A 14292-nucleotide genomic window follows, 5' to 3' on the forward strand; every position below is an offset into this window, starting at 1 on the left:
TGAAACACATTAACTATGAGAAACAACTGTATACCGTGAATGAGGTCCACAATCTGTCTAACACCTCCTTTGGGTACTCTTTTCATTGAGCAATCGGTCCTGGTAGATGTTGAAGAAGTGAATTCCTAATCTCCCGTACTACTTCTTGGGGCTCAAACCTCGTGCTTCACATGAATTGGTACACAATAAATATCATTATAAAATATTTATAAGATATGCAATAATTGAAAACGAAATACTTACGGTCGATTATCGATATACACTATTCGAATGAGTCTTCTTGTGCCAGACTGAGAAGACCCTGCTTCCTGTGTTGGCTCATGACTTATGTGATCAAGTGATATAGGTGGGTCGTGTATAGGCGAAACATCATCTGTAAAAAAATACGTTAGAAATTCTCAGAATGCGCATTTGAACTAATCAAGCATCCAATTAGTTAAATGATATACCTATCACAGGAGCCCGTGAAGATGAAGGCTGGGTATGACTACTACTGGATGAGCGACCACTGTAACCTTCACGAACCATATTCTAACAAATAACATATGTCATACAATACATTCAAATAATTCACATCAAGTATTACAATACATTCAAGTCATTCGCATCAAGTATTACAATAATTTAAATCATTCGCATCAAGTATTGCAATACATTCAAATTATTCATAATAAGTATTACAATACATTCAAATCATTCATATCAGGTACTGCAATGCATTCAAGTCATTCACATCAAGCATTGCAATGTGTTACGATAATGAAGCCATACATGATACTTCAAGTACAAGGTTTTGATGATGAGCAAGTAGAATCAATTGCATTTCAGCTAAGGCTATGAAAAAATTGAAGAATTCGGTGAAGAATCCTTGAAGACTAGTGTGCAAATGTTTAAATCATTAAAAGTCTTAGATTCTTGTAAGAACCTTACTTAGAGTGCATATTTAGGTTGCATTTCACCTTAAAAGTCTTTAGAAAAACTTTTCTAAAAGAAACTCTTTTGAAAATCTTTTTAGAAAACTCTTTTCTTAAATTTTCATGTTTATTAGTCGACCAATAGACTTATCAGTCGACTAATCCTTTCGCGCCATATTTTCTAAAAAGTCATTTTTGTCAAATTAGTCGACCGAAGGTTTTATCAGTCGACTGGACAGAATGTATGTTTTCTGGAAAATTAGCAGCAGTCGACTAATGGTTTTATCAGTGGACTGAACATAACATGTGTTTTCTGAAAATTTAGCAGCAGTCGACTAATGCTTTTTATAAGTCGACCGAACAGAATGTTTGTTTTTTCAGAAGTTTTTAGCAGCAGTCGACTAAAAGGTTTTTCAGTCTACTGATGATATTATCAGTCGACTAACTTTTCTCAAGTCGACTAAGTTTCAAAAGTTCAGATTTTCAAACGGCTCGATTAACAGATCAGTCGACCGACGATAACTGTCAGTCTACTAATAACTAACTATTAGTCGACTAACTGATGTTTCGGTCGACTAATTTTGCCGTTTTCCTAAAACTTCAAAAAGGCGTGTCTTTTCATTTTTCAAACGTTTTGATCGTTCGAAATGGATCGTTTTGACACCCTTTCATACTCTCAATGTATGGAATCTTTTAACTATAAATATGAGTGCATTTTACACTCAAAAACAACAATTCAATCGATTTGAATCTTGCTTTTCACTCTTATTCAGTCAAGTATTTGTTTTCTCACTCACGTGATATTTTTACTTCAGTTTTTCACTCAAATCACTTTGAGAGATAGTGAATTCGTGAGTAGAGTGTTTCAACAACCTCAAAAGCCAATTGCATCTCATTTGCATTCAAAAGGAAGGCTCATAGGTTGTATTGTAAGTTGTTATTTCTTTTGTGTAAAAAAAGGACTCCTTGGTGTAAAGGAGTTGTTTGCTTTCAGTGGGATTGTTACTGAAAGTGGGACCGGTTATGGTCTGTGTGATCTTGTAGTTTACAAGGTTGATAGTGGAAAATCTCAAGCGGGTTTTGCTTAGGGACTGGATGTAGGTCGGGTTTGACCGAACCAGGATAAAATCTTGTGTTCTTTGTGTGTTTGCTTTGAGATTTGCAAAATCATTCAATATTCCGCGGAAAGTTTTAAAAGCACTATTCACCCCCCTCTAGTGCTTGTTGCCTCAATCCTAGTGCACTTTCACAATGCATTCAAATCATTCACATCAAGTATTACAATGCATTCAAATAATTCAAATCATTCACATCAAGTATTACAATGCATTCGAATAATTCGTATCAAGTATTACAATATATTCAAATAAAATTTTTAATCATTCACATCAAGTATTGCAATACAACTCATTCATTCGCATCAAGTAATACAATACATTCAAATAATTCAAATCATTCACATCAAGTATTGCAATGCATTTAAATAGAGGTTTGTATTACAAGATTTTGCTCACTAGCTTGAGAAATCTTGTAGGGACACCTAATCTGACCCGTGGGATCCACTATACTGACACTTGTCGTTGCAAAGTTAATAAAACTTTCAACAACATCCATATATTCATGCGATAACTCATTGTCCACTATCCTACGGTACATCCATTCACGGTTTGCAGTCATTTTCTTATGATGTTACGAATAATAGCCTAACGAATTAAAACAGAACAATAAGAATGCTACGATGAAGAAAATATCAAATTTATCATGCAATATATGATGTCATACAATAACAAGAATTTTGATGCATGCATTGATAACTTAATATTTTCATGTGCAAACTATTAATGACACGATACAATCATTTGAAACATGCTTTCATTATACAATTTCACATGGAAGTCATAATCAAATTGAAAGTAACTACATGCAAGCATGGATACAATTACATCAAACATTGCAATACATCGTAATCATTCATATCAAACAAATGGCAAACATGTACCTGCAACAAACACACTTCAATATCTCACTAACTATTACCATGCCTAGCATGGACTCCGTACTCCAAAAATAAGAACACTTTCATATTCATACATTAAAATCATGCTCAGTATGATCTCCGAACTCCAACAAAGCAATCCACAATATCAACAACTAAGTGAGTGTGTGAACAATAAAGTGTTACATCTAATAAATTAAATAGCATGTGATACGCTTGCATCAGTTACTCACCACGGGTATTTACCCGATTTGCATTATTTTTGTCACTTACTTACCACAGGTGGTTGAGCACGAGCTGGTTCCGTTGAAAAATCCACAAAAAAAAACATTGTTTTAAAATGAAGTCACCACACAAAAAAAGGTTGTTCCAGCAAGGGGTCGACTCTCCTGCTGTTCCGGCAGGGGGTCAACCCCCTTACGAAACATAGGGGTTAACCCCCTTACGGAACATAGGGGGTTAACTGACCCCCTATTCGGGCAGAGGATCGACCCCCAGCCTTTCCGCCAGTGAGTCGACCCCCTGTCGGAACAGGCAGAGGGTTAACCCTCTGCCGGAAAACGCGGGGGGGGGGGGGGGGGGGTCGTTTACCTATCTCTAGTCGACGGGGCCTGCGGACGGCGGGACCGGCGAACGGCGGAAGTGGGAGCAGCGAAAGAAGAAAAGGAAAAGCTGTCTGGGATTAGGGTTATTCGAAAATTAGCGACGAATTAATTCTGTCGCTAAGCCAACGTAAATCAAATTTACGAAACGAGCGTCGGACTATAGTCCGTCGCTAATTAGCGACGGAACAGCTTTTGTCGCAAACGTCATCGCCAAATGTTGTGGTCGTAACGACAAAACAATATGTCATAAAATCCGTCGCTAATTGGCAACGGACTTGGCGACAGACTATATTCCGTCGCTATTTTCGTAAGCTTCATTCATTATAGCGACAGATGTTTTTCGCTCGTTAATCCGTCGCTAACTAGCGACGAAAATATTCCGTCGCTAAAGTTCGTCGCTACTAACGTATTTTCTTGTAGTGAATGGACTCCATGCCTATCATGGAATACTTGAACAAAACGAAAATCATCATAGATCAACTAGCAGTTATTGGGTGTACAGTGAGTGATAAAGATATGGTACAACAAACTCTGAGTGGATTGGGACATGACTATCATATGATTGTTACTTCCTTATTAAGTTTACCTGATCTGCCCAGATTTAAAGACCTGCGTGCAAAACTACTTCAATATGAGATGAACTTAAAAGGGTTCTCTGAAGAATCATACATGCATAAAGGGACGCAAGATGTTCTAGACATAGGGGTAGTGTATGGACTAGGACGAGGAAGTTATGATGTTAAGGAAAGAGGACGACAAGGAAGAAGTGGACAAGAAGGCTGTGGACTATTACCTACACCCAACTTACCTCCCAACTCATAGTGACAGAGGCCAATTTCTACTTGTTTTCTGTGTAATAAAAAGTGGCACATCAAAGCTAACTATTGGTTTAATCCCCTAAATAATAGGAAATCAATATAGACTGAATCAAAGAGAGGAACATATAGCTCAAAGGCAAGTAGAGAAGTAAAAGAGTTGTCATTGTCAGCTTTGGCAGGATTAAATCTGAAACAGAATGAGCAGGGTACTTGGTATGTGGACTCTGAGGCAGCGACTCATGTTACTGGTGATGCCGGTAAGCTCTTAAACCTTGTTCCTTACATTGGTAGAAATAGTATAGTCACTGGAGATGGATCTCACCATTCTATCTCTTATAATGAAAATTCTATTATACCTATGTCAAAGTCCTCTCTCGGTTTTTAAAAGGTTCTTTATGCTCCTAACATCAAGAAAAACATTGTTTCTGTTTCTAAGCTTGTTGATGATATCAATACTTCAGTTGAATTTACTCGGTCTTCTGTTCTTGTCAAGGATCTCTACACGATGGAGATGTTCGCTAAAGGAAAACGATAAGGCAATACATATATTTTCCAAGAAGATCCTTCTACTCGTGTTTGCCCTGTTGACCCCAACTTGAAGCTCTCCTCATCGTCGACTTCAGTGATTCCTACATGTGTTTTTAGTGTCTCTGAATCCAATAAGCCAAATCTTTGGCATGGTCGTTTAGGTCATTGCAGTAGTAGTTTTATTGAGAAGCTTGTCTTAAATAACCTCATTTCCAAGTCTAGTTTATGAATAAATGTCACTGACAACAAATGTTCTAGTTGTCTCTTATGTAAAAGTCATGTTTTACCTTTTTATTCCATCAATAAAAGAGTTTTAAGACCATTTGAGATTATTTGTTCTGATGTTTAGAGACGTACCCTAGTTGCTTCTGTATATGGAACTAGATATTACCTTATATTTATTGACAACTATTCTCGTTATACTTAGATTTTCTTTATAAAATACAAGTTTGAGACCTTCAAGTTGTTCCAAAATTTTCACTTTTTTGTCAAAAAACAATTTTTTGAAAATATTCTTTGCTTCCAATGTGATGAAGGAGGTGAATTCTCTTCAAGTGACTTTATTAACTTTCTTCAAGGTAATGAAATAAGGAGAAGGGTGTCTTGCCCTCATACACTTCAGCAGAATGAGATTGTTGAAAGGAAGCATCGCCATATTGTTGAGAGTGCAATGAGTATGATACATGATAGTAATCTTTCGATTACTCTATGGACAGAAGCCTTTCATTCAGCAATCCATGTGATAAATTGATTGCCCATGACAATTTTGGAGAACAAGTCTCCTTACTTTTCCCTGTTTGAAGTTCATCCCAACTATCATGATTTGTGTATGTTTGGTTGTGTATGTTATGTTTATATTGACAGTTCAATGAGACATAAGTTTCAGGACAAGGCTTTGAAGTGCACGTTTGTGGGTTATGCAAATAACTATAAAGGATATAGGTGCTATGATCCCATGAGCAATCACATCAAAATATCAATAAATATAATCTTTGATGAATTCAATTTTGATCATCGACGCATCACTTCTTATTAATCAAATTTCAAAGTTGAGGTCTATCATCCTTGGTTGAATTCTGAACTTTTCTCTAGTACTAATGATATTTGTTCTTCAAATTGTGATCAAAAGGATAAAGAAACTATGTCTGCTGATAGGTTGATTACACAAGAGAGTACAGAGACATCTTTGGATCCAGAAAGGTATAAAGGTTTTATTTATTCTCGATAAGGAAGAGAGGCACCCACTATTTTTAATCAGGAAATGGGTGCATCCTCTACATTTGCTTCTACTTTTGATATTAGAAGATTCACCCACTCTCGTCATCCGATCGAAAGATGGGTCAGTTATGAAAATATTTTACTGGACTTTCAACTTTTTCTAACTACTTTGGGCAAAGAAGATGAGCCCACAACATTTTTTCAAGTAGCAGATTCTAAAAGATGGATTTAAACAATGAATGAAGAACTGGAGGCTCTACATGAATGTGATACCTGGGATAATGTTCCGAGACCACCTGACAGAAATGTAGTTGGGTCAAAATGGGTGTACAAAATAAAGTACAAACTAGATGGCACTATAGAACGGTATAAGGCGGGACTTGTCGCCAAAGGATTTACACATGAGCAAGAACAAGATTATGATGATACCTTTAGTCCATTTATGAAAATGGAGACAATCAGAATCATACTATCTTTAGCTATTGAACATCAGTGGACAGTTAGTCAGCTTGATGTCAAAAATGCTTTTCTACAAAAAAAATTGAAGGAAGAAGTATACATGGAACAACCCACTGGATATACAGAAGGCAATCCTATAAAATATATATGCAAATTAAAAAGGGTGATATACAGGTTGAAGCAGGCATCCAATTCTTGGTTTGATAGTTTCTCTCTTGAAATACAAAAATATGGTTTTAGGCAATCTCTTCTTGACCATTCCTTGTTTATATTCAAGATCCAAGACATAGTTACTCTGCTATTGATATATGTAGACGATATTATCATCACAGGTAACTTTAAAGTTCATATTGAGGAGGTCAAGCATCTCTTGAATCAGAGATTCAAAATGAAGGATCTTGAAAAACTACGATACTTCCTTGGAGTTGAAGTTGACAGTACTTCTGAATGAATGACTCTCACTCAATATAAGTACACTATTGATGTCCTCAACAAGGCAGGTATGAAAGATTGCAAACCTTTGGGAAGTCCTAGTGTCCTTCATCAAAAACTCAGTTCTCAAGATGAAGATCTATATGAGGATCCTATAAAATATCGTAGCATAATCGGCATGTTGCAATATCTCACTTTCATTCGACCTGATATTGTTTACTCAGTAAATCAGGTATCTCAATTCATGCATGAGCCGCGTGAAGAGCATATGGAAGCGGTTAAACAGATACTTCGTTACTTGAAGGGAACTCTTAAGGATGGTCTTTTGTACATAAAAAGGATAAATGGGTAAAATGCACATGAAATTATTGTCTATACTGATGTAGACTGGGCGGGAGATCCAGACGAACGCAGATCGGTATTAGGCTATTGTGTATTTGTTGGGATGAATTTGGTATCCTAGAGTAGTAAGAAACAAAATGTTGTTGCTAGATCAAGTATAGAAGCCGAATATAGGTCAATGGCAACCACTACTGGTGAAGCTACATGGATTAGGTATTTACTGACAGAAGTGGGAGAATCAATCTCTTGATCCCTTCTTTTATGTGATAATCAAAGTATCATCAATATGTCCTTCAATCACATTTATCACAGTCGTGTCAAACACATCAAAATAAATAAATATTTTGTGAGACAAAAAGTAGAAGAGAAGGAGATTGAGCCTCAATTTGTACAAACTATTGATCAAGTGACTGATATATTCACAAAAGGATTGACCAAAGACAAGTTTTGGATATTAAAAGGCAAGTTGTTTATGGTTCAAAACCATGCACAACTTGAGGGAGGGTGAAAAGACGTGACATATTTTTGTTCATATCGAGTCAAGGGTCAGGGTCCAGACCCGTAATCTTGTATTCTTTTCATTAATGGCACATATGTAATTATTATTTATTATAAAAGGGTATTTTAGTATCTTAAAATTTTATATTAGTAACAACATATAATGAGAAGATTAGCAACCATAGTGTGGAATCAAGGTTTCTCTGCAACTCCTCTCTCCTTCTGTTCCTTACCCTTCACGCATAGTAAAACTTTGGATGTTACAAAATCTAACACCCTCCCCCGATCCATTGCCATTCCTACTGAGCTGAGCGAGAGCAGATCACTACCAAGAAAGTGATTTGATATCTTCATTGTTCATTGCTTCATTCCACGAGGATGGTCCTTGTGGACGGTGAGGATGTCAAATCACTTTTCTAAAAGTATGTGTTGAGCATCGATGGACTTATTTTATGAGCTCAAGCTGCACTAAATTATACGATGTAAAATATATATTTATTACTACTTAATGAGCTTACACAAATCGAGTTGAGCTGAGTAAGAACCAAGGTTGCCAAACTAGGAAGCAGAAGCGGGAAATGATACGAGAAGCGGAAGCGAGACATTTTAAAATTTATACGAAGCGGGAAGCGGAGTTTTAATTTAAAAGCAAAATATGAACAAAAAATGAAGCAATATGGAATCTAACAAGAAACAAATAAAAACTAAAATTGATCATTCTTATATTTCATGATTTTTTTTGTAAAAAAGTTAATTTTTTTGTTAAAATCTGGTTATCAATTTAAAGAAAATACATGAAAGGTGAGTGAAAGCGTGAGAGAAAATACATGAAAAAGATGAAAAGAAACATGAGAAAAGTATATAGTGTGCATAGTCTATATGTGTATGAGAAGCATAGAAGAAGCGTGGAGTAACCGAGATTCCCATAAAGTTTCGGAAATGAGGAATATGGCGCTTTCGAAGTGAGTTTTCGGGAAGCGAGCTTCCCACCTACCTAAGAAGCTTTGGGTAACTCCGGCAAGAACAGGTGAGCTGTTTAATAAAGTAATTTGACATCTTTACCGTGCATTGCCTCATCCCACAACTTTGATTCAAACGAGTTCTTTATTATCTCAAGAAAGCAACTGTGATGAGCTTTTGACTTGTGTCTCTCTCACTCTCTACTTGAGCCACACAGTACTGTGTGTGTGACAGTTTGTTGATCTATAACCACATAGCAAACCCCAAAAAGTAAGTCCCACCATGCCTAAAAAAATCGGAGACCTTTGGTGAGGTGTCTCCATTGATAAGTGGAATTTTCATGGGCTTGAAGCAATGCTGTCAAAATGGTATCGGCTATCTATCGAATAGTTTGGCCAACAATTCAGGTGAATCGGCTAAAAATAATTTAAAAATATTCTGTATCAATCAGAACCTGACATACGTTAAGACTTAAAATAATATTAAAATAAAAAATCATGTTTTTTTTTCATGTTGAAAAAACATGACCCATTCCTAGCAAACCCTATTAACTGGGTTTGAGTCAATCGAATAATTAATATCCAACCCAAACTACCATTGACATCCCTAATTCTATGGGATCAATTATTGATGCAACGTTTCCAAGGAGAAAATCACAATCACCGTAAATTTGACACAATTCTTTCTTCATTGATGCATTCATTTCACAATAAGGTGCACTTTAACAGATCTGGATCTCAATCTGGTTTGTTTTGGGTATGAAATCGAAACTAAAAAAATTCAGCAAAAAAGAATATATCCACACTTTGGGGGAAAAAAAGAAAGAAAAAGAAAAATAAGAAATTCCACCGAGGATCTATCTGGTGCACTTGTGCTCACAGATGCTCTGAAGCACCGGCTGCCACCTCCGGCAGCGAGGGAGCCGCAAGTGTGCCAGACTCGTCTCCGGAGGCACGATCTCCTCCATCCTGACCTTCGGAGCGGCCTTGACCTCCTCTCCGGCGGCCGGGAAAACCTTAGCTGCGCCGGTTCTCGCCCCGCCGAGGCGCATTGCAGCCAACTCTCCGTCGGAGACCCTTGTGTTCGCTCTGTCCATCGGGAAGAGGACGTAGAGCTTGCCGAGCTTTGTCTCCTCATCGGCGCGCATCGTTCGGACCCGGCGATGGCTCCACAACTCATCGGCCGGCGCCAAGACGTGACCGGGAAACTCGATCATGAGCTCGGCGACGGCCTGGGGGGATCCGAACTCGTGGACGTTGCCGTCGAGATCTGCGATCTTGACGACGGAGGGATTGATCAAGGAGATGCAAGAGAAGTAATTCCCCATCTCTTCGAGATAGAAGAGATTTTGTATCTTATTCTCCTGTTTGGATAGTGAGTGAAACCAGAATTCTCTTAGAGAAAGAAGAGAAGATCAGAAGAATGGAACCCTAGAGTTTTTTACTCTTCGATTTGAGTTTTTTCAGAGGGGTTGGGGAATTTATAGTGGGAAGGAGAAGTTGGGGCTGAGTAAACGACCTGTGAGAAAATTACGAGAATGCACATGCATTTGCTGTTATTTCCCTACCTACTTAGACCAAATGGAATTCTCAACGTGAAGGTTAAAAGAGTTATTTTAAAGGAGATAAGAAGAAGAGTTTTGATGTCAGCGGTCTTCGCAACGCGTACGTACACGTGTCGATAATGTGGCGAAGGCGTGGTGGATATGGGTCTTAGTGTTGATAATGACGTGGACTGTGAGCTCTGAGCTGGCTAAATGGTTCGTTGGGTGACGCGTGTTATGAATTAAGTTGCCCAGAAGAAGCAGCTTAGCGGGAAACCATCGGGTCCGGATTATGAAGCAAGATCCGACTATCCCTAAAATAACCCAAAGTTTTATGAATTAAAAATCCTGATTTTGTTAAAAAAAAAAAACATGCAAAGTTCCACTTGTGTCAAATTGGCCATTCTGAATCCATCTAAGGGTTAGATTTAATCAAAATAATTTGTAATAATGCAATCCTCGGCTGGGTAGGTCAATAGGATATGACGTCAGGGATGATTGGATCATATTTTGAGGATTACCAATGCGAGTCCAAATTACTGTGTAGTGTATGGGATTAGGCCTTTTTTACAATATGATATCGTCTAAATCAATGCGACATGGGTTCAGGTTGGATCCAGTCCAATCACATATGAATCATATACAGATAGGGGTGTCAACGGGTATGGTTTACCCAGACCAAACCCTATAGGGTCCGGGTATGCTGACAAATATGAAGACCCGATTAAGACCCGGGTCCAGATCCATAGGTCCGATTAATACATGGACCCGTTTGTGAAATTTTATTCCAGACCCAGACCTGACCTGAGTTTTGATTAAGACCCGCAAATTTTAAATGTAAAAATGATACAAAATATTATTTTCTCGGGTCTGGTTCATGTAGTTCTTATCGGATCTGGTATGGTTTCTCTGATAGTAGACTACTATACCCAAAAATCTGATCCAAGTCTGGTTCCGCCTGGGTCCAAACCAAACCTGACCCGTTGACACCCCTAAATACAGATTAAGTGGATCTTCCTATTCTTTTTTTTATGACGAAGTTCCCGGCTGAAGCTGGTGCTTTCCGGTTGGGACCATTAACACCCAAACCCTTAAGGAGCCCACCAGCGATTAGTGAAAGGCACCCGCACACCTGGTGGGAATCGAACTTGAGACAAAAGAGTTAGCACCTTCGCCCCAGGCCCGCTACCACTCACGCAAACCGGATGGGAGTAGTGGATCCATTTTGATGTTTTGTTCTATATGGACTAGATCCTGATTTTACGTGTTTACTAGATTTGAATCCGCCGAACCTCACTGGCGGGACCCATTTCTGTGTAAAAGTTCCAGTGGTCAACGAAACTGAACCGACCCGCGGAGCTTGACCCAAGTGGAAGTGGGGACACCATGCCTGAAGGACTGGTATTCAAGCACTGCATGTGTTTGACTGCTTCGGATCCAACCAACAAATTGATGGATTTCCGTGAGGATATGGACTTCAGAATATGGCAGGTGGTCCACGGTTCTGGTCAAATGATCCTGGAAGTGGGACCGGTTCAGAAAAAGTAATCAACTTTGGATCCTGAACAGGATCACCTTCAGAAGTTAGGTCCAAGTACACTTATTGGACCAACTTAGTCCACCACGTGGTTCCCTGTTTGATCCTGTGGCGCAGATAGCTAAAAGTAAAGCTCAGAGCGCTTTACAACACTGGGAGTGGTAGGGATATTGACCGTTCGGATTCGGATCGGATGTGGTCAATACCATATTCAACAAATCGGATCTTGGCTAAACATATCCAAATTCTGATAGTGAAAATCTCATATCATATCTGTCTTTCTACATGTAAAAGGATTCGTCCGTCACATTCTGATATGTTTCGGATTCAGTAGTAAAATTATCTGCCGCATCCGATATAATCGAATATGGTTTTGACTTACTAAATGCAACTAGATAGAATCGAATTCGGTAGGCGATCGGATAAAATTCAATTACGGGTGTTAAATTAATTCCAGTAAAGACTTTTAGTGGCGCTAACATATCATATTGAATGGTCCAGATGTGAATCATTTTTAAGCAATGGATCTGAAACTGATTCTGCGTTTGAACAAGAGTCCATGAGGCAGAGTGGAATCCGAATCCAAATTTTTTATGGTGATATGGGATTCCGTGGACATTGTTGGGAACGAGAATTTTACATACAAAATAATGCAACAGATTGGATTTAGTCCGAATCTTGATATAGATATGAAAGCCAAGTATTAGTTAGGAACCAATCCAATCACATAAGTCCTGATCCGATCCAATGTACGTTCGCATCTTATTTTAAGATCCATATATAAGAAAATGTCAATCCAGATTAGAGATCAAAGCCCTGCGCTAATGTAATTGTATAGTAAAGGCCATGCTGTACGATAGTTACAAACAGCCACCCTCGTTACTGGGGTGTAACCGGGTATGGTATACCCAACGCTAACCAACGCCCTGGCCCATTTTAATAAACTCATGGGTTTGGATCGGGTCTAAAATTTAGATCCGTAATGAGAACAGGTCAAGTCTAATGAATGTAGACCTAAGCCCATTTAGACACAACACATTTTTTAAACTCGACCCAAATGGTTCCACATAAATTCATAATGGAAAACCGACCTGACACGAACCTGAACTGGATCTACACTCAAACCCGTTTTCTACTTGAACCAACCCAAAACCGTTGAGACTCCACCACCCTTAAAACCAGTTCAAACTCCAAACCATTTTACTTAGCATGGGTTTCCTATTTTAGTTAAGTTTTCTTTTGATGATAACTTTCTTACCTAAAAAAGAGCAAGAAGCTAAGGGATTGATTAACTTAATGCGTGTTTTCTTTTAAAGAAAAAAAATTATATTCAGTTGGTTTGTGAGTGTGAAGAGGGTTGCTGTATATAGATAGGGGTGTCAACAGGTCGGGATTACCCGGACCCAGCCTATACCAAACCCTATAGGGATCAGGTATGGTGATAGATAAGAAGACACGATTAAGACCTGGGTCTGGACCCAAAGGTCTGATTAATACATGAATCCTGGTATAGTTTGTGAAATTTTTTGCCAGACCTAGTCCCAAACCGAGTTTTGATTAAGACCCACAAAATTTCAATGCAACAATGATAAAAAATATTATTTTACCCGGTATGGCCAGGGTCTGGTTTATGTAGTTCTTATCAAATCTTGATATGGTTTTTCTTATGGTAGATTCGATTAGATCCAGGTCCAGACCCGACACACCCAAAAATCAAGACCAGGTCTGTTTTCACTTGGATCCAAACCAAACCCGACCGTTGACACAATTATATATATATATAGGGGTGGCAATTTCTGACACGACCCGCCAACCCGCCTCTTAGGCGGGTTCGGGTTGGGCTTAAGCCAACCCGTTTAATAAACGGGTCGACCCGCGTAACCCGTTTATTAAACAGGTCGGGTTCGGGTTGGGGGTATGCCAACCCGTCAACCCGGCTGACCCATTTAATAAACGGGTTAGGCAGGTGGGTCAACCCGTCAACCCGACCCGCCAACCTGCCAACCCGATCCGCCAACCCGCCAACCCGACCTACCAACCTGACCCGCGAACCTGAAAACCCGTTTACCCTACCCAACCCATTTATTAAATGGGTTGGCAGGTCGTGTCGGGTTACCCGTTTATTAAATGGGTCGGGTTCGTGTTTGCCACAGCCGACCCGTTTAATAAACGGGTCGGGTTCGGGTTGAGGTATGCTGACACGCCAACCGGCCAACCAGACCCGCCAACCCGACCCGATTGCCACCCCTATATATATATATATATATATATATATATATATATATATAGCCTACAGCCCATGGGCTGCTGCTACACTTTAAGAGCAAAGTAAGTTCTACTTTATTAGGTTTCTTAATGTATTGTTTGATACAAATTTTCCACCAATATCTGAGTGAATAGCCGATTCAATTGATTTACATATTTAAGAATTGTTTTTAAAAA

Source organism: Nuphar pumila, chromosome 12, assembly GCF_984573655.1.
Source record: "Nuphar pumila chromosome 12, dmNupPumi1.hap1.1, whole genome shotgun sequence".
Classification (NCBI taxonomy): Eukaryota; Viridiplantae; Streptophyta; class Magnoliopsida; order Nymphaeales; family Nymphaeaceae; genus Nuphar; species Nuphar pumila.